A 4,993-nucleotide genomic window follows, 5' to 3' on the forward strand; every position below is an offset into this window, starting at 1 on the left:
GTTTCTATTGTTCAAGTTGGATTGGAGCATCAGTTTTAAGGTGTTCTTTTCTCAAAACATAGGATGGTAATTTTGGATTCGTAAAAATATTGACCAGGATCACAATGGTCCATATTTCAAATTGCATGACCCGGAATGGAAAATGTAGTGGGGTTGGCGAATTTTGGTAAAGATCCTTGACAACAAAATGATGCCTTGCCTATTAATGCAATGCCTAAGACACTTGGTTGCTGTAGTTCTATCCATTTTTATTTTATTTTTGAGCTACAGGTCTTTCATGTGGTATCCTTTAATGGCCTAGAAGTGTTTTCCACTTATACGGAAAAGAGAGGAGCAAGCCTCCATCTCCAATGAAGCAAGAGAGCCTCTTTACCAAAGATTAACTGCTATGTCTCATATATCGAGCTTTTCTTCTTCCTCTCATGGTCTTTCTTTTTTTCTTAACTAGGTGCTAACATCCTTTAAGAAAAGATGTCAAGACTCTAACTGAAATTATATTCTATCAGTCAATGTTGAATGTAAATGCATGTGTAATTGGGATGTGAAATTTGGCAATGGGAACATGCATGCTAACATGCATATATGGGAGTCTAATAACTTCTCCATCTTTTTTAGAAATTATTGAGAATTTGAGGTGCTTTTGCAATAACCAGTTGATTATAGCCTACAGATGTCTACGGTCCATAAAGTCTTTTGTTAATTCTTTTTTTTAATGATTTCATTTCATAATCTTTTACTTTGATTGATGTTCATAAGCAGGTCTTCACGTGAATGACTCCATACAGCTTAGGGAGGGTTGTATGTGTTTCTCGAAAATGGAAGTATACTATTCACCATCTGGTCTTTTGGCACAGTGCATGCCTAGAAGCTTGGTTCCAAAAATGAAGCAGATACAAATTTCAAGTGGAGCTATTTGTTTACAAGTCCAATTTGAAAGTGATCCAATTTCTATTTGGAGCCTAGTTCTTCAATTTGAATACCGAGAAAGGTAATTACTGATTTTTCACTTAACTGAACTGATTTTCTCATTCATTTCAATGAAGAATCCAAATGCAGCATATGTAATTCATGAAAGACTTTGTAGTTCTTATTTCTGAGAACCCAAGCTGTATTATAACTGTGGGGGTATTATAGTTCTTAGGTTGAATCAATAGTTTTTAGTTTAGAATAGCATTCCACGAGGCTGGGTTACCTTTAACTCGATATGTCAGTACTATTCCACCAGAATTGTATTGCCCACTCTGTAAAGAAGTAATGAAAAATACTACCCTCAAGGGCAAGTTCTGTTTAAGGAGTTTCTATGACAAATGTTTAGTTTTATTTGTTTATTTATTTAAAATTTGTATAATCTGATTTGGAATTAAAGCAGTGGAGATCTTTTTATTTATTTATTTATTTATTTCTATGACCATATTTATTTATTTAAGATTTGTATAATCTGATTTGGAATTAAAGTAGTGGACATTGCTTTCTTTTGTTCGTTTTTTTATTATAGGCTCAACAATTGGGTTTGGTTTTCGCAATAAACATGGCAAACTATCTTAACCTCAGAATCTCTCTAAATTGAGCTAATTACGTCTCCCTTACCATTCGTAGCCCCGCTTGGTCTAGAACGAGCTTCCCTTGGGTCAGGAGTGTATCGAGCATATCCAAAAACCAGGTGAGTCAACTAACAACAGTCCCCCATGAAAAGGCCAAGCTATATGTCCTAGAGGGGGGGTGAATAGGACAATGCCAAATAAAAACTTATAACAGCGGAATAATAAAGAAAATGATAGCCAAATTAAATAACAATGCAGGAAAGTAAAACAACCTCAAAATTTAGATCTTGAGAGGTTGATACAAACGTTATTCTAAGGACAACCTTACACCAAAAACAGAGTTTATGGTAGGACAACCTTATTTCTAGAAAGGTCTTTGTATCAAGTCTCAAATCGAAGAGGAATACAGAATTAAATATAAACTGAAATGAAATAACTTGTAATTAAAGATGTATTGTTCTAGGGACAGCCATATACCATAAAAATGACAGGGCAACCTTGCTGGAACAACTTTCAAAATGAAATTGAAAATCAAGCTTATAAAGGAATAGCAGAAAGTAAATTCTAAGCTATTACAACATTCTCACAAAGCTTGAAATAATTACAACATTCACCACCATACATACATCCCACAAAAAGAATAAAAAAAATTAAAAGAATAAATCAATCAACCACAACTCAAAGGATTTATAGTGGTTCGCCTGTGTGTTCACCAAATGTTATCCAACAGCCACACAAAAAGCTACTCCACTCCTAATATCCTCACACAGGGGATATTAGCGTTCACTAAAAATAGGTTTTCCCAGGTTCACCCAAAAACCCTTACAATTGTGTCTTTGTATGTGGGCTTACACAATTAAAAAACCCCCACTTCTGAGTTTTCCTGGCTTTCCTCAGATAACCAATATAACAAGATTTTTCTGGCAAATCTTGAAAGAAACCAAAATAATAGAAAGGAATTTACAATATGTAAAATACCTGAATATCTTCTTCGTTGTAGCAGCCCGGTAGAACCAAATCAAAGTAGATGATTGAATGTCCAAGTTCAATGTCCAGTACTCGATTACAATGGTTCTAGTTCTAATAGATTTTAAATTAAACCAAATAGGGCTTGCCTTAATTGATTTTGATTCCAAAGAAAGGGAATAACAATTCCTCTTTTCAAATCAGATTGGAATAGCAGAAACAAAATCAATTAAAATAAAGCTAAGGAAAGAAGATATTAAATAAGCACACTTAGCTTAGATGGAGCACAAAATTATCTCTCAGAAGTTCGACGAAGATTGGCTTGAATACTATAATTAAATCGATGATTTCTTTTGAGATTCGTGCTCTATTTATAGGTGAGAAGATCGGGTCTTCAACTGGTCTAGAGTGCTCTTCGACTAGTCGAAACCATAACAGATATTTGAAAGATTAGGCGGGATAAGCTCAGACCCGTTCGTGCTCTATTTATAGGTGAGAAGATCGGGTCTTCGACTGGTCTAGAGTGCTCTTCGACTAGTCGAAGCCATAACAGATATTTGAAAGATTAGGCGGGATAAGCTCAGACCGTTCTACGACTGGTCGTAGCCCTCCTACGACTGGTCGTAGGTCACCTACGACTGGTCGTAGGTTTCCTTCGACTGGTCGTAGGTCCTGAAAAAGTTCGCTGGACTTCGAGTCGTAGATTCTACGACTGGTCGAAGATGCAGAAACACTGTTCCTACGACTGGTCGAACAGATTCCAGGACTAGTCGAAGGCTAACAGATTTTATCCGGAATTTGTAACAAACTTACGACTGGTCGAGGATTTTCTTAGACTGGTCGAAGCAAGTCTAGGACTAGTCGAAGCAGACCTAAGACTGGTCGAAGAACAGACCAATCACATGTAAAATAACATTCGGTTTATGTATCCGAAATGACCTACTTCTAAGGTCAACCTATGGTCAAACAAACCTCAATCATGAAGTATGGACATTGAAACAAGAGACCATGAAGAATGAGCCTTGAAGTCTTGATGTAGACTAAACCTTGAAGTAGCTCAATCATGAAAGTGGCTTGAGTTTCAGCTTGAGTCTTGAGTTCAGCTTGAGTCTTGCCTTGTACTTTCTTTTCGGCTTGAGTCTTGTTTTGTGAGCAGCTCTTGCATTCAAGATCTTGTCTTGTGATCAGTTCTTTCATTCAAGATCCTGAGTCTTGTACTTGAGAGCTTTGCTTGATGTGAGCTTAGCTTGTTCATGTATGTTGATCCTTGAGAGAGCTTCACTTAAGCAGGTTATATATAACATAACAGTGATTTTGGCACCACAAATTTGACAACAAACAGGGATATAAACTATAGCACTTACACCCCATATGTATGTTCAAATGTCACAATTTTTTTCACACTATTTTGATAGTTGATTATTGTTATTTCAATCTATTCACATGTTTTTATTCTTATTTTTAACTTGTTGCTTGCTAGTTAGGTACATAAAAGGCCATCGCATTGTGGAGCTCTTCATCTACTTAACGGACTTTCATTGAATTATGTCTTTTTATTTTGAAGTCTTCCATTGTAGATTTTATTTTTTACCATCAAGTTTGTAAGTCAGATAAATAATGTTTCAAATTACATCATGGTTGTTTTTACTATCTTTTGATTCTTAAATGAATATGGCTTAAATATATTTGTTTCTTTTTTATTTATTTTATTTTATTTTATTAGCAGGTTTTTTGGTTTAAAATCGTTCCGAAATAAGAAAAAATACTGTTCCGAAACATCACCATTGGCATTAGAACGGTTTAAAACCATTCCTAAAATTTCGTATCTAAATTTCGAAATAGTACCCAAAACAGTTCTGAACCGTTCCTGATTTTTTGCGATGCCTCATTTAGGAATGGTTTTAAACCATTCGTGAAGCATTTAAGAACGGTTTAAAACCATTCCTAAATGACAATTTTGGTGTAGTGACACCAGATTTCAGTCCTGAGATTCCACAAGGAGGATTTTCCAACGTACATTTATCTCGTAAGAAGTATAACAACAAGTTTACCCAAATCACAAAGGCAACATCATTATCGCATATCCACTAATATAAACAGTTGAATATAGTGCTGAAAGGGAAAATACATATATCGATAATCAAAGCTTCAGAAGATAGCTACACACTCCAAGCTCAACGTTGTTGCGACCTAACGCCACCTACACGCATCTATCGTGCATAAGCTTATAGAAAGTTTAAAGGGTACTATAAGTGTGTGCGCAAGGTAAGTACCAAGTATACAATACAAATCCTTAAATCATATAATGTCATAAATATTAGCAATTCCAAGAGTCGTACAATATCGGAGTATGCAATATCAGAGTAATGCGAAAACATGCCGGTAAGTTCATAGATATCATCAGCCTTATCCAGGCTATGTGATGCAAAAACATGATAAGGCAATATCAAATACTAAGGATGCAATGCAATATGCAAATCATGACG

General features: G+C 35.4%; 1 long non-coding RNA gene across 1 annotated transcript; it reads left to right on the forward strand.

The window, feature by feature from the left end:
- Window positions 1-1,487: 1,487 nt before the first annotated feature.
- LOC131252048 (uncharacterized) lies at window positions 1,488-4,192 on the forward strand. Its single transcript, XR_009174125.1, has 2 exons — window positions 1,488-1,660; window positions 3,992-4,192. It is a non-coding gene; the product is annotated as an uncharacterized LOC131252048 (long non-coding RNA).
- The last annotated feature ends 801 nt before the right edge of the window (window positions 4,193-4,993 follow it).

The sequence above is a fragment of the Magnolia sinica genome, chromosome 7 (assembly GCF_029962835.1).
Source record: "Magnolia sinica isolate HGM2019 chromosome 7, MsV1, whole genome shotgun sequence".
NCBI lineage: Eukaryota > Viridiplantae > Streptophyta > Magnoliopsida > Magnoliales > Magnoliaceae > Magnolia > Magnolia sinica.